Consider the following 13,635-nt stretch of genomic DNA (forward strand, 5'->3'; position numbering starts at 1 on the left):
CCAGCCAGCCGCCCCCTGGTGGCAGCTCCAAAGGCCTCCAAGGAGCCCGGCGGGCGGGTGCTCGGCTTGCAGGCTACCATTCCCCGACCGTACCTTCTGAGGAGTCAGCGGCGGCAGCGACGACGAAGTCCGACGGAAGCTGTATCCTGCCCTGTGCCGTACCACATGCCAAGAGCCAGTCTCTGCAAGGCCGGGGCCGGTCCCACCCTCCACTGCTGCTTTTAGCACCGCGCAAGCAAGGCAGGCGGGGGAAAGCGCGCACGCAGTCCCCCACTACCACAAATCATGCAGTCGAGTTTCCCGCATTTGGGGAAATCGCAGGGGTCAGCATGCTCGGAGTGCAAGGGGCAGGCCTCGCCCTGAGTAGCCCGCCTACGTGGTCACAGTGCTTCCCCTGCCAGGAAAATATGCCCAGCTAAGCCCTGGCACAGGGTCCCTCCCAGCCCTGCGCCCCTCCGCAGGCCTGGAGAGCACAGCCAAGCCCTCCGCTCCCTTCCCTTCACGCTCGCCCGCAACCCCCTTCCCCAGCACGCTGCATCCCCCAGAGCCCTGCCTCCCCTGGCCAGTCGCCTGCGTCCTCCCCGTCCCTGGCCCTGCAACAGGCAGGCAGAGACCACAAATGCCCCAGGGCCACAGCTCGGCGGGCGGGCGGGCGGGCGGGCCACGAACGTCATCCTCCTCGTCATCGTCACGGTTGTCTTTGTGGGCGGCCTGGGCCTGGGCCTGGGCCTGGTCTTGGTCTTGGGCCTGGGCCTGGCCCTTGCCAGTCAGCCAGCCGCCCCCTGGTGGCAGCTCCAAACGCCTCCAAGGAGCCCGGCGGGCGGGTGCTCAGCTTGCAGGCCACCTTTCCCCGACCCTACCTTCTGAGGAGGCGGCGGCGGCGGCAGCGACGTCCGACGAAAGCTGTATCCTGCCCTGTGCCGTACCACATGCCAAGAGCCAGTCTCTGCAAGGCCGGGCCCGGTCCCACCCTCCACTGCTGCTTTTAGCACCGCGCAAGCAAGGCAGGCGGGGGAAAGCGCGCACGCAGTCCCCCACTACCACAAATTATGCAGTCGAGTTTCCCGCATTTGGGGAAATCGCAGGGGTCAGCATGCCCGGAGTGCAAGGGGCAGGCCTCGCCCTGGGTAGCCCGCCTACGTGGTCACGGTGCTTCCCCTGCCAGGTAAGTATGCCCAGCTAGGCCCTGGCACAGGGTCCCTCCCAGCCCTGCGCCCCTCCACCAGGCCTGGCGAGCACAGCCAAGCCCTCCGCTCCCTTCCCTTCACGCTCGCCCGCAACCCCCTTCCCCACCACGCTGCATCCCCCAGAGCCCTGCCTCCCCTGGCCAGTCGCCTGCGTCCTCCCCGTCCCTGGCCCTGCAACAGGCAGGCAGAGACCACAAATGCCTCAGGGCCACAGCTCGGCGGGCGGGCGGGCGGGCCACGAACGTCATCCTCCTCGTCATCGTCACGGTTGTCTTTGTCGGCGGCCTGGGCCTGGTCTTGGTCTTGGGCCTGGGCCTGGGCCTGGCCCTTGCCAGTCAGCCAGCCGCCCCCTGGTGGCAGCTCCAAAGGCCTCCAAGGAGCCCAGCGGGCGGGTGCTCAGCTTGCAGGCCACCTTTCCCCGACCCTACCTTCTGAGGAGACAGCAGCGGCGACGACGTCCGACGAAAGCTGTATCCTGCCCTGTGCCGTACCACATGCCAAAAGCCAGTCTCTGCAAGGCCGGGGCTGGTCCCACCCTCCACTGCTGCTTTTAGCACCGCGCAAGCAAGGCAGGCGGGGGAAAGCGCGCACGCAGTCCCCCACTACCACAAATTATGCAGTCGAGTTTCCTGCATTTGGGGAAATCGCAGGGGTCAGCATGCCCGGAGTGCAAGGGGCAGGCCTCGCCCTGGGTAGCCCGCCTACGTGGTCACGGTGCTTCCCCTGCCAGGTAAGTATGCCCAGCTAGGCCCTGGCACAGGGTCCCTCCCAGCCCTGCGCCCCTCCGCAGGCCTGGCGAGCACAGCCAAGCCCTCCGCTCCCTTCCCTTCACGCTCGCCCGCAACCCCCTTCCCCACCACGCTGCATCCCCCAGAGCCCTGCCTCCCCTGGCCAGTCGCCTGCGTCCTCCCCGTCCCTGGCCCTGCAACAGGCAGGCAGAGACCACAAATGCCCCAGGGCCACAGCTCGGCGGGCGGGCCACGAACGTCATCCTCCTCGTCATCGTCACGGTTGTCTTTGTGGGCCGCCTGGGCCTGGGCCTGGGCCTGGGCCTGGCCCTTGCCCGCCAGCCAACCGCCCCCTGGTGGCAGCTCCAAAGGCCTCCAAGGAGCCCGGCGGGCGGGTGCTCAGCTTGCAGGCCACCTTTCCCCGACCCTACCTTCTGAGGAGGCGGCAGCGGCGGCCACGACGACGTCCGACGAAAGCTGTATCCTGCCCTGTGCCGTACCACATGCCAAGAGCCAGTCTCTGCAAGGCCGGGGCCGGTCCCACCCTCCACTGCTGCTTTTAGCACCGCGCAAGCAAGGCAGGCGGGGGAAAGCGCGCACGCAGTCCCCCACTACCACAAATTATGCAGTCGAGTTTCCCGCATTTGGGGAAATCGCAGGGGTCAGCATGCCCGGAGTGCAAGGGGCAGGCCTCGCCCTGGGTAGCCCGCCTACGTGGTCACGGTGCTTCCCCTGCCAAGTAAGTATGCCCAGCTAGGCCCTGGCACAGGGTCCCTCCCAGCCCTGCGCCCCTCCGCAGGCCTGGCGAGCACAGCCAAGCCCTCCGCTCCCTTCCCTTCACGCTCGCCCGCAACCCCCTTCCCCACCACGCTGCATCCCCCAGAGCCCTGCCTCCCCTGGCCAGTCGCCTGCGTCCTCCCCGTCCCTGGCCCTGCAACAGGCAGGCAGAGACCACAAATGCCCCAGGGCCACAGCTCGGCGGGCGGGCCACGAACGTCATCCTCCTCGTCATCGTCACGGTTGTCTTTGTCGGCGGCCTGGGCCTGGGCCTGGGCCTGGGCCTGGTCTTGGTCTTGGTCTTGGTCTTGGGCCTGGGCCTGGCCCTTGCCAGTCAGCCAGCCGCCCCCTGGTGGCAGCTGCAAAGGCCTCCAAGGAGCCCGGCGGGCGGGTGCTCAGCTTGCAGGCCACCTTTCCCCGACCCTACCTTCTGAGGAGGCGGCGGCGGCGGCGACGACGACGTCCGACGAAAGCTGTATCCTGCCCTGTGCCGTACCACATGCCAAGAGCCAGTCTCTGCAACGCCGGGGCCGGTCCCAGCCTCCACTGCTGCTTTTAGCACCGCGCAAGCAAGGCAGGCGGGGGAAAGCGCGCACGCAGTCCCCCACTACCACAAATTATGCAGTCGAGTTTCCCGCATTTGGGGAAATCGCAGGGGTCAGCATGCCCGGAGTGCAAGGGGCAGGCCTCGCCCTGGGTAGCCCGCCTACGTGGTCACGGTGCTTCCCCTGCCAGGTAAGTATGCCCAGCTAGGCCCTGGCACAGGGTCCCTCCCAGCCCTGCGCCCCTCCGCAGGCCTGGCGAGCACAGCCAAGCCCTCCGCTCCCTTCCCTTCACGCTCGCCCGCAACCCCCTTCCCCACCACGCTGCATCCCCCAGAGCCCTGCCTCCCCTGGCCAGTCGCCTGCGTCCTCCCCGTCCCTGGCCCTGCAACAGGCAGGCAGAGACCACAAATGCCCCAGGGCCACAGCTCGGCGGGCGGGCCACGAACGTCATCCTCCTCGTCATCGTCACGGTTGTCTTTGTCGGCGGCCTGGGCCTGGGCCTGGGCCTGGTCCTGGTCTTGGGCCTGGGCCTGGGCCTGGGCCTGGGCCTGGCCCTTGCCAGTCAGCCAGCCGCCCCCTGGTGGCAGCTGCAAAGGCCTCCAAGGAGCCCGGCGGGCGGGTGCTCAGCTTGCAGGCCACCTTTCCCCGACCCTACCTTCTGAGGAGGCGGCGGCGGCGGCAGCGACGTCCGACGAAAGCTGTATCCTGCCCTGTGCCGTACCACATGCCAAGAGCCAGTCTCTGCAAGGCCGGGCCCGGTCCCACCCTCCACTGCTGCTTTTAGCACCGCGCAAGCAAGGCAGGCGGGGGAAAGCGCGCACGCAGTCCCCCACTACCACAAATTATGCAGTCGAGTTTCCCGCATTTGGGGAAATCGCAGGGGTCAGCATGCCCGGAGTGCAAGGGGCAGGCCTCGCCCTGGGTAGCCCGCCTACGTGGTCACGGTGCTTCCCCTGCCAGGTAAGTATGCCCAGCTAGGCCCTGGCACAGGGTCCCTCCCAGCCCTGCGCCCCTCCACCAGGCCTGGCGAGCACAGCCAAGCCCTCCGCTCCCTTCCCTTCACGCTCGCCCGCAACCCCCTTCCCCACCACGCTGCATCCCCCAGAGCCCTGCCTCCCCTGGCCAGTCGCCTGCGTCCTCCCCGTCCCTGGCCCTGCAACAGGCAGGCAGAGACCACAAATGCCTCAGGGCCACAGCTCGGCGGGCGGGCGGGCGGGCCACGAACGTCATCCTCCTCGTCATCGTCACGGTTGTCTTTGTCGGCGGCCTGGGCCTGGTCTTGGTCTTGGGCCTGGGCCTGGGCCTGGCCCTTGCCAGTCAGCCAGCCGCCCCCTGGTGGCAGCTCCAAAGGCCTCCAAGGAGCCCAGCGGGCGGGTGCTCAGCTTGCAGGCCACCTTTCCCCGACCCTACCTTCTGAGGAGACAGCAGCGGCGACGACGTCCGACGAAAGCTGTATCCTGCCCTGTGCCGTACCACATGCCAAAAGCCAGTCTCTGCAAGGCCGGGGCTGGTCCCACCCTCCACTGCTGCTTTTAGCACCGCGCAAGCAAGGCAGGCGGGGGAAAGCGCGCACGCAGTCCCCCACTACCACAAATTATGCAGTCGAGTTTCCTGCATTTGGGGAAATCGCAGGGGTCAGCATGCCCGGAGTGCAAGGGGCAGGCCTCGCCCTGGGTAGCCCGCCTACGTGGTCACGGTGCTTCCCCTGCCAGGTAAGTATGCCCAGCTAGGCCCTGGCACAGGGTCCCTCCCAGCCCTGCGCCCCTCCGCAGGCCTGGCGAGCACAGCCAAGCCCTCCGCTCCCTTCCCTTCACGCTCGCCCGCAACCCCCTTCCCCACCACGCTGCATCCCCCAGAGCCCTGCCTCCCCTGGCCAGTCGCCTGCGTCCTCCCCGTCCCTGGCCCTGCAACAGGCAGGCAGAGACCACAAATGCCCCAGGGCCACAGCTCGGCGGGCGGGCCACGAACGTCATCCTCCTCGTCATCGTCACGGTTGTCTTTGTGGGCCGCCTGGGCCTGGGCCTGGGCCTGGGCCTGGCCCTTGCCCGCCAGCCAACCGCCCCCTGGTGGCAGCTCCAAAGGCCTCCAAGGAGCCCGGCGGGCGGGTGCTCAGCTTGCAGGCCACCTTTCCCCGACCCTACCTTCTGAGGAGGCGGCAGCGGCGGCCACGACGACGTCCGACGAAAGCTGTATCCTGCCCTGTGCCGTACCACATGCCAAGAGCCAGTCTCTGCAAGGCCGGGGCCGGTCCCACCCTCCACTGCTGCTTTTAGCACCGCGCAAGCAAGGCAGGCGGGGGAAAGCGCGCACGCAGTCCCCCACTACCACAAATTATGCAGTCGAGTTTCCCGCATTTGGGGAAATCGCAGGGGTCAGCATGCCCGGAGTGCAAGGGGCAGGCCTCGCCCTGGGTAGCCCGCCTACGTGGTCACGGTGCTTCCCCTGCCAAGTAAGTATGCCCAGCTAGGCCCTGGCACAGGGTCCCTCCCAGCCCTGCGCCCCTCCGCAGGCCTGGCGAGCACAGCCAAGCCCTCCGCTCCCTTCCCTTCACGCTCGCCCGCAACCCCCTTCCCCACCACGCTGCATCCCCCAGAGCCCTGCCTCCCCTGGCCAGTCGCCTGCGTCCTCCCCGTCCCTGGCCCTGCAACAGGCAGGCAGAGACCACAAATGCCCCAGGGCCACAGCTCGGCGGGCGGGCCACGAACGTCATCCTCCTCGTCATCGTCACGGTTGTCTTTGTCGGCGGCCTGGGCCTGGGCCTGGGCCTGGGCCTGGTCTTGGTCTTGGTCTTGGTCTTGGGCCTGGGCCTGGCCCTTGCCAGTCAGCCAGCCGCCCCCTGGTGGCAGCTGCAAAGGCCTCCAAGGAGCCCGGCGGGCGGGTGCTCAGCTTGCAGGCCACCTTTCCCCGACCCTACCTTCTGAGGAGGCGGCGGCGGCGGCGACGACGACGTCCGACGAAAGCTGTATCCTGCCCTGTGCCGTACCACATGCCAAGAGCCAGTCTCTGCAACGCCGGGGCCGGTCCCAGCCTCCACTGCTGCTTTTAGCACCGCGCAAGCAAGGCAGGCGGGGGAAAGCGCGCACGCAGTCCCCCACTACCACAAATTATGCAGTCGAGTTTCCCGCATTTGGGGAAATCGCAGGGGTCAGCATGCCCGGAGTGCAAGGGGCAGGCCTCGCCCTGGGTAGCCCGCCTACGTGGTCACGGTGCTTCCCCTGCCAGGTAAGTATGCCCAGCTAGGCCCTGGCACAGGGTCCCTCCCAGCCCTGCGCCCCTCCGCAGGCCTGGCGAGCACAGCCAAGCCCTCCGCTCCCTTCCCTTCACGCTCGCCCGCAACCCCCTTCCCCACCACGCTGCATCCCCCAGAGCCCTGCCTCCCCTGGCCAGTCGCCTGCGTCCTCCCCGTCCCTGGCCCTGCAACAGGCAGGCAGAGACCACAAATGCCCCAGGGCCACAGCTCGGCGGGCGGGCCACGAACGTCATCCTCCTCGTCATCGTCACGGTTGTCTTTGTCGGCGGCCTGGGCCTGGGCCTGGGCCTGGTCCTGGTCTTGGGCCTGGGCCTGGGCCTGGGCCTGGGCCTGGCCCTTGCCAGTCAGCCAGCCGCCCCCTGGTGGCAGCTGCAAAGGCCTCCAAGGAGCCCGGCGGGCGGGTGCTCAGCTTGCAGGCCACCTTTCCCCGACCCTACCTTCTGAGGAGGCGGCGGCGGCGGCGACGACGACGTCCGACGAAAGCTGTATCCTGCCCTGTGCCGTACCACATGCCAAGAGCCAGTCTCTGCAAGGCCGGGGCCGGTCCCACCCTCCACTGCTGCTTTTAGCACCGCGCAAGCAAGGCAGGCGGGGGAAAGCGCGCACGCAGTCCCCCACTACCACAAATTATGCAGTCGAGTTTCCCGCATTTGGGGAAATCGCAGGGGTCAGCATGCCCGGAGTGCAAGGGGCAGGCCTCGCCCTGGGTAGCCCGCCTACGTGGTCACGATGCTTCCCCTGCCAGGTAAGTATGCCCAGCTAGGCCCTGGCACAGGGTCCCTCCCAGCCCTGCGCCCCTCCGCAGGCCTGGCGAGCACAGCCAAGCCCTCCGCTCCCTTCCCTTCACGCTCGCCCGCAACCCCCTTCCCCACCACGCTGCATCCCCCAGAGCCCTGCCTCCCCTGGCCAGTCGCCTGCGTCCTCCCCGTCCCTGGCCCTGCAACAGGCAGGCAGAGACCACAAATGCCCCAGGGCCACAGCTCGGCGGGCGGGCCACGAACGTCATCCTCCTCGTCATCGTCACGGTTGTCTTTGTGGGCCGCCTGGGCCTGGGCCTGGGCCTGGGCCTGGGCCTGGCCCTTGCCCGCCAGCCAACCGCCCCCTGGTGGCAGCTCCAAAGGCCTCCAAGGAGCCCGGCGGGCGGGTGCTCAGCTTGCAGGCCACCTTTCCCCGACCCTACCTTCTGAGGAGGCGGCGGCGGCGGCCACGACGACGTCCGACGAAAGCTGTATCCTGCCCTGTGCCGTACCACATGCCAAGAGCCAGTCTCTGCAAGGCCGGAGCCGGTCCCACCCTCCACTGCTGCTTTTAGCACCGCGCAAGCAAGGCAGGCGGGGGAAAGCGCGCACGCAGTCCCCCACTACCACAAATTATGCAGTCGAGTTTCCCGCATTTGGGGAAATCGCAGGGGTCAGCATGCCCGGAGTGCAAGGGGCAGGCCTCGCCCTGGGTAGCCCGCCTACGTGGTCACGGTGCTTCCCCTGCCAGGTAAGTATGCCCAGCTAGGCCCTGGCACAGGGTCCCTCCCAGCCCTGCGCCCCTCCGCAGGCCTGGCGAGCACAGCCAAGCCCTCCGCTCCCTTCCCTTCACGCTCGCCCGCAACCCCCTTCCCCACCACGCTGCATCCCCCAGAGCCCTGCCTCCCCTGGCCAGTCGCCTGCGTCCTCCCCGTCCCTGGCCCTGCAACAGGCAGGCAGAGACCACAAATGCCCCAGGGCCACAGCTCGGCGGGCGGGCCACGAACGTCATCCTCCTCGTCATCGTCACGGTTGTCTTTGTCAGCGGCCTGGGCCTGGGCCTGGGCCTGGGCCTGGTCTTGGTCTTGGTCTTGGGCCTGGGCCTGGGCCTGGGCCTGGGCCTGGCCCTTGCCAGTCAGCCAGCCGCCCCCTGGTGGCAGCTGCAAAGGCCTCCAAGGAGCCCGGCGGGCGGGTGCTCAGCTTGCAGGCCACCTTTCCCCGACCCTACCTTCTGAGGAGGCGGCAGCAGCGGCGACGACGACGTCCGACGAAAGCTGTATCCTGCCCTGTGCCGTACCACATGCCAAGAGCCAGTCTCTGCAACGCCGGGGCCGGTCCCACCCTCCACTGCTGCTTTTAGCACCGCGCAAGCAAGGCAGGCGGGGGAAAGCGCGCACGCAGTCCCCCACTACCACAAATTATGCAGTCGAGTTTCCCGCATTTGGGGAAATCGCAGGGGTCAGCATGCCCGGAGTGCAAGGGGCAGGCCTCGCCCTGGGTAGCCCGCCTACGTGGTCACGGTGCTTCCCCTGCCAGGTAAGTATGCCCAGCTAGGCCCTGGCACAGGGTCCCTCCCAGCCCTGCGCCCCTCCGCAGGCCTGGCGAGCACAGCCAAGCCCTCCGCTCCCTTCCCTTCACGCTCGCCCGCAACCCCCTTCCCCACCACGCTGCATCCCCCAGAGCCCTGCCTCCCCTGGCCAGTCGCCTGCGTCCTCCCCGTCCCTGGCCCTGCAACAGGCAGGCAGAGACCACAAATGCCCCAGGGCCACAGCTCGGCGGGCGGGCCACGAACGTCATCCTCCTCGTCATCGTCACGGTTGTCTTTGTCGGCGGCCTGGGCCTGGGCCTGGGCCTGGGCCTGGTCTTGGTCTTGGTCTTGGTCTTGGGCCTGGGCCTGGGCCTGGGCCTGGCCCTTGCCAGTCAGCCAGCCGCCCCCTGGTGGCAGCTGCAAAGGCCTCCAAGGAGCCCGGCGGGCGGGTGCTCAGCTTGCAGGCCACCTTTCCCCGACCCTGACTTCTGAGGAGGCGGCGGCGGCAGCGACGACGACGTCCGAGGAAAGCTGTATCCTGCTCTGTGCCGTACCACATGCCAAGAGCCAGTCTCTGCAAGGCCGGGGCCGGTCCCACCCTCCACTGCTGCTTTTAGCACCGCGCAAGCAAGGCAGGCGGGGGAAAGCGCGCACGCAGTCCCCCACTACCACAAATTATGCAGTCGAGTTTCCCGCATTTGGGGAAATCGCAGGGGTCAGCATGCCCGGAGTGCAAGGGGCAGGCCTCGCCCTGGGTAGCCCGCCTACGTGGTCACGGTGCTTCCCCTGCCAGGTAAGTATGCCCAGCTAGGCCCTGGCACAGGGTCCCTCCCAGCCCTGCGCCCCTCCGCAGGCCTGGCGAGCACAGCCAAGCCCTCCGCTCCCTTCCCTTCACGCTCGCCCGCAACCCCCTTCCCCACCACGCTGCATCCCCCAGAGCCCTGCCTCCCCTGGCCAGTCGCCTGCGTCCTCCCCGTCCCTGGCCCTGCAACAGGCAGGCAGAGACCACAAATGCCCCAGGGCCACAGCTCGGCGGGCGGGCCACGAACGTCATCCTCCTCGTCATCGTCACGGTTGTCTTTGTCGGCGGCCTGGGCCTGGGCCTGGGCCTGGGCCTGGTCTTGGTCTTGGGCCTGGGCCTGGGCCTGGGCCTGGGCCTGGCCCTTGCCAGTCAGCCAGCCGCCCCCTGGTGGCAGCTGCAAAGGCCTCCAAGGAGCCCGGCGGGCGGGTGCTCAGCTTGCAGGCCACCTTTCCCCGACCCTACCTTCTGAGGAGGCGGCGGCGGCGGCGACGTCCGACGAAAGCTGTATCCTGCCCTGTGCCGTACCACATGCCAAGAGCCAGTCTCTGCAACGCCGGGGCCGGTCCCACCCTCCACTGCTGCTTTTAGCACCGCGCAAGCAAGGCAGGCGGGGGAAAGCGCGCACGCAGTCCCCCACTACCACAAATTATGCAGTCGAGTTTCCCGCATTTGGGGAAATCGCAGGGGTCAGCATGCCCGGAGTGCAAGGGGCAGGCCTCGCCCTGGGTAGCCCGCCTACGTGGTCACGGTGCTTCCCCTGCCAGGTAAGTATGCCCAGCTAGGCCCTGGCACAGGGTCCCTCCCAGCCCTGCGCCCCTCCGCAGGCCTGGCGAGCACAGCCAAGCCCTCCGCTCCGTTCCCTTCACGCTCGCCCGCAACCCCCTTCCCCACCACGCTGCATCCCCCAGAGCCCTGCCTCCCCTGGCCAGTCGCCTGCGTCCTCCCCGTCCCTGGCCCTGCAACAGGCAGGCAGAGACCACAAATGCCCCAGGGCCACAGCTCGGCGGGCGGGCCACGAACGTCATCCTCCTCGTCATCGTCACGGTTGTCTTTGTCGGCGGCCTGGGCCTGGGCCTGGGCCTGGGCCTGGTCTTGGTCTTGGTCTTGGTCTTGGGCCTGGGCCTGGGCCTGGGCCTGGCCCTTGCCAGTCAGCCAGCCGCCCCCTGGTGGCAGTTGCAAAGGCCTCCAAGGAGCCCGGCGGGCGGGTGCTCAGCTTGCAGGCCACCTTTCCCTGACCCTACCTTCTGAGGAGGCGGCAGCGGCGGCGACGACGACGTCCGACGAAAGCTGTATCCTGCCCTGTGCCGTACCACATGCCAAGAGCCAGTCTCTGCAAGGCCGGGGCCGGTCCCAGCCTCCACTGCTGCTTTTAGCACCACACAAGCAAGGCAGGCGGGGGAAAGCACGCACGCAGTCCCCCACTACCACAAATTATGCAGTCGAGTTTCCCGCATTTGGGGAAATCGCAGGGGTCAGCATGCCCGGAGTGCAAGGGGCAGGCCTCGCCCTGGGTAGCCCGCCTACGTGGTCACGGTGCTTCCCCTGCCAGGTAAGTATGCCCAGCTAGGCCCTGGCACAGGGTCCCTCCCAGCCCTGCGCCCCTCCGCAGGCCTGGCGAGCACAGCCAAGCCCTCCGCTCCCTTCCCTTCACGCTCGCCCGCAACCCCCTTCCCCACCACGCTGCATCCCCCAGAGCCCTGCCTCCCCTGGCCAGTCGCCTGCGTCCTCCCCGTCCCTGGCCCTGCAACAGGCAGGCAGAGACCACAAATGCCCCAGGGCCACAGCTCGGCGGGCGGGCCACGAACGTCATCCTCCTCGTCATCGTCACGGTTGTCTTTGTCAGCGGCCTGGGCCTGGGCCTGGGCCTGGGCCTGGTCTTGGTCTTGGTCTTGGGCCTGGGCCTGGGCCTGGGCCTGGGCCTGGCCCTTGCCAGTCAGCCAGCCGCCCCCTGGTGGCAGCTGCAAAGGCCTCCAAGGAGCCCGGCGGGCGGGTGCTCAGCTTGCAGGCCACCTTTCCCCGACCCTACCTTCTGAGGAGGCGGCAGCAGCGGCGACGACGACGTCCGACGAAAGCTGTATCCTGCCCTGTGCCGTACCACATGCCAAGAGCCAGTCTCTGCAACGCCGGGGCCGGTCCCACCCTCCACTGCTGCTTTTAGCACCGCGCAAGCAAGGCAGGCGGGGGAAAGCGCGCACGCAGTCCCCCACTACCACAAATTATGCAGTCGAGTTTCCCGCATTTGGGGAAATCGCAGGGGTCAGCATGCCCGGAGTGCAAGGGGCAGGCCTCGCCCTGGGTAGCCCGCCTACGTGGTCACGGTGCTTCCCCTGCCAGGTAAGTATGCCCAGCTAGGCCCTGGCACAGGGTCCCTCCCAGCCCTGCGCCCCTCCGCAGGCCTGGCGAGCACAGCCAAGCCCTCCGCTCCCTTCCCTTCACGCTCGCCCGCAACCCCCTTCCCCACCACGCTGCATCCCCCAGAGCCCTGCCTCCCCTGGCCAGTCGCCTGCGTCCTCCCCGTCCCTGGCCCTGCAACAGGCAGGCAGAGACCACAAATGCCCCAGGGCCACAGCTCGGTGGGCGGGCCACGAACGTCATCCTCCTCGTCATCGTCACGGTTGTCTTTGTGGGCGGCCTGGGCCTGGGCCTGGGCCTGGCCCTTGCCCGCCAGCCAACCGCCCCCTGGTGGTAGCTCCAAAGGCCTCCAAGGAGCCCGGCGGGCAGGTGCTCAGCTTGCAGGCCACGTTTCCCCGACCCTACCTTCTGAGGAGGCGGCGGCGGCGGCGACGACGACGTCCGACGAAAGCTGTATCCCGCCCTGTGCCGTGCCACATGCCAAGAGCCAGTCTCTGCAAGGCCGGGGCCGGTCCCACCCTCCACTGCTGCTTTTAGCATCGCGCAAGCAAGGCAGGCGGGGGAAAGCGCGCACGCAGTCCCCCACTACCACAAATTATGCAGTCGAGTTTCCCGCATTTGGGGAAATCGCAGGGGTCAGCATGCCCGGAGTGCAAGGGGCAGGCCTCGCTCTGGGTAGCCCGCCTACGTGGTCACGGTGCTTCCCCTGCCAGGTAAGTATGCCCAGCTAGGCCCTGGCACAGGGTCCCTCCCAGCCCTGCGCCCCTCCGCAGGCCTGGCGAGCACAGCCAAGCCCTCCGCTCCCTTCCCTTCACGCTCGCCCGCAACCCCCTTCCCCACCACGCTGCATCCCCCAGAGCCCTGCCTCCCCTGGCCAGTCGCCTGCGTCCTCCCCGTCCCTGGCCCTGCAACAGGCAGGCAGAGACCACAAATGCCCCAGGGCCACGGCTCGGCGGGCGGGCCACGAACGTCATCCTCCTCGTCATCGTCACGGTTGTCTTTGTCGGCGGCCTGGGCCTGGGCCTGGGCCTGGGCCTGGTCTTGGTCTTGGTCTTGGGCCTGGGCCTGGGCCTGGGCCTGGGCCTGGCCCTTGCCAGTCAGCCAGCCGCCCCCTGGTGGCAGCTGCAAAGGCCTCCAAGGAGCCCGGCGGGCGGGTGCTCAGCTTGCAGGCCACCTTTCCCCGACCCTACCTTCTGAGGAGGCGGCGGCGGCGGCGACGACGACGACGTCCGACGAAAGCTGTATCCTGCTCTGTGCCGTACCACATGCCAAGAGCCAGTCTCTGCAAGGCCGGGGCCGGTCCCACCCTCCACTGCTGCTTTTAGCACCGCGCAAGCAAGGCAGGCGGGGGAAAGCGCGCACGCAGTCCCCCACTACCACAAATTATGCAGTCGAGTTTCCCGCATTTGGGGAAATCGCAGGGGTCAGCATGCCCGGAGTGCAAGGGGCAGGCCTCGCCCTGGGTAGCCCGCCTACGTGGTCACGGTGCTTCCCCTGCCAGGTAAGTATGCCCAGCTAGGCCCTGGCACAGGGTCCCTCCCAGCCCTGCGCCCCTCCGCAGGCCTGGCGAGCACAGCCAAGCCCTCCGCTCCCTTCCCTTCACGCTCGCCCGCAACCCCCTTCCCCACCACGCTGCATCCCCCAGAGCCCTGCCTCCCCTGGCCAGTCGCCTGCGTCCTCCCCGTCCCTGGCCCTGCAACAGGCAGGCAGAGACCACAAATGCCCCAGG

At 68.3% G+C, this 13,635-nt stretch overlaps 18 non-coding genes across 18 annotated transcripts; all 18 read right to left on the bottom strand.

Annotated features, from left to right (window-relative positions):
* Window positions 1-245: 245 nt before the first annotated feature.
* On the bottom strand, window positions 246-409 carry LOC132245242 (U1 spliceosomal RNA). Its single transcript, XR_009457073.1, has one exon. It is a non-coding gene; the product is annotated as a U1 spliceosomal RNA (small nuclear RNA).
* A 600-nt stretch (window positions 410-1,009) lies between these two features.
* Window positions 1,010-1,173, bottom strand: LOC132244967 (U1 spliceosomal RNA). The gene has a single exon (XR_009456798.1). It is a non-coding gene; the product is annotated as a U1 spliceosomal RNA (small nuclear RNA).
* A 588-nt stretch (window positions 1,174-1,761) lies between these two features.
* On the bottom strand, window positions 1,762-1,925 carry LOC132245223 (U1 spliceosomal RNA). Its single transcript, XR_009457054.1, has one exon. It is a non-coding gene; the product is annotated as a U1 spliceosomal RNA (small nuclear RNA).
* Window positions 1,926-2,498: 573 nt separating this feature from the next.
* Window positions 2,499-2,662, bottom strand: LOC132245194 (U1 spliceosomal RNA). The gene has a single exon (XR_009457026.1). It is a non-coding gene; the product is annotated as a U1 spliceosomal RNA (small nuclear RNA).
* A 609-nt stretch (window positions 2,663-3,271) lies between these two features.
* On the bottom strand, window positions 3,272-3,435 carry LOC132244968 (U1 spliceosomal RNA). The gene has a single exon (XR_009456799.1). It is a non-coding gene; the product is annotated as a U1 spliceosomal RNA (small nuclear RNA).
* A 606-nt stretch (window positions 3,436-4,041) lies between these two features.
* LOC132244969 (U1 spliceosomal RNA) lies at window positions 4,042-4,205 on the bottom strand. Its single transcript, XR_009456800.1, has one exon. It is a non-coding gene; the product is annotated as a U1 spliceosomal RNA (small nuclear RNA).
* Window positions 4,206-4,793: 588 nt separating this feature from the next.
* On the bottom strand, window positions 4,794-4,957 carry LOC132245224 (U1 spliceosomal RNA). The gene has a single exon (XR_009457055.1). It is a non-coding gene; the product is annotated as a U1 spliceosomal RNA (small nuclear RNA).
* Window positions 4,958-5,530: 573 nt separating this feature from the next.
* LOC132245195 (U1 spliceosomal RNA) lies at window positions 5,531-5,694 on the bottom strand. Its single transcript, XR_009457027.1, has one exon. It is a non-coding gene; the product is annotated as a U1 spliceosomal RNA (small nuclear RNA).
* A 609-nt stretch (window positions 5,695-6,303) lies between these two features.
* On the bottom strand, window positions 6,304-6,467 carry LOC132244971 (U1 spliceosomal RNA). The gene has a single exon (XR_009456802.1). It is a non-coding gene; the product is annotated as a U1 spliceosomal RNA (small nuclear RNA).
* Window positions 6,468-7,076: 609 nt separating this feature from the next.
* Window positions 7,077-7,240, bottom strand: LOC132245176 (U1 spliceosomal RNA). The gene has a single exon (XR_009457008.1). It is a non-coding gene; the product is annotated as a U1 spliceosomal RNA (small nuclear RNA).
* A 579-nt stretch (window positions 7,241-7,819) lies between these two features.
* Window positions 7,820-7,983, bottom strand: LOC132244972 (U1 spliceosomal RNA). The gene has a single exon (XR_009456803.1). It is a non-coding gene; the product is annotated as a U1 spliceosomal RNA (small nuclear RNA).
* Window positions 7,984-8,604: 621 nt separating this feature from the next.
* LOC132244973 (U1 spliceosomal RNA) lies at window positions 8,605-8,768 on the bottom strand. The gene has a single exon (XR_009456804.1). It is a non-coding gene; the product is annotated as a U1 spliceosomal RNA (small nuclear RNA).
* A 621-nt stretch (window positions 8,769-9,389) lies between these two features.
* LOC132244974 (U1 spliceosomal RNA) lies at window positions 9,390-9,553 on the bottom strand. The gene has a single exon (XR_009456805.1). It is a non-coding gene; the product is annotated as a U1 spliceosomal RNA (small nuclear RNA).
* Window positions 9,554-10,162: 609 nt separating this feature from the next.
* On the bottom strand, window positions 10,163-10,326 carry LOC132244975 (U1 spliceosomal RNA). Its single transcript, XR_009456806.1, has one exon. It is a non-coding gene; the product is annotated as a U1 spliceosomal RNA (small nuclear RNA).
* A 621-nt stretch (window positions 10,327-10,947) lies between these two features.
* Window positions 10,948-11,111, bottom strand: LOC132245198 (U1 spliceosomal RNA). The gene has a single exon (XR_009457030.1). It is a non-coding gene; the product is annotated as a U1 spliceosomal RNA (small nuclear RNA).
* A 621-nt stretch (window positions 11,112-11,732) lies between these two features.
* LOC132244976 (U1 spliceosomal RNA) lies at window positions 11,733-11,896 on the bottom strand. The gene has a single exon (XR_009456807.1). It is a non-coding gene; the product is annotated as a U1 spliceosomal RNA (small nuclear RNA).
* A 567-nt stretch (window positions 11,897-12,463) lies between these two features.
* On the bottom strand, window positions 12,464-12,627 carry LOC132245220 (U1 spliceosomal RNA). Its single transcript, XR_009457051.1, has one exon. It is a non-coding gene; the product is annotated as a U1 spliceosomal RNA (small nuclear RNA).
* A 624-nt stretch (window positions 12,628-13,251) lies between these two features.
* On the bottom strand, window positions 13,252-13,415 carry LOC132244977 (U1 spliceosomal RNA). The gene has a single exon (XR_009456808.1). It is a non-coding gene; the product is annotated as a U1 spliceosomal RNA (small nuclear RNA).
* Window positions 13,416-13,635: the final 220 nt, after the last annotated feature.

This window comes from Alligator mississippiensis, chromosome 14 (assembly GCF_030867095.1).
Source record: "Alligator mississippiensis isolate rAllMis1 chromosome 14, rAllMis1, whole genome shotgun sequence".
Lineage (NCBI taxonomy): Eukaryota > Metazoa > Chordata > Crocodylia > Alligatoridae > Alligator > Alligator mississippiensis.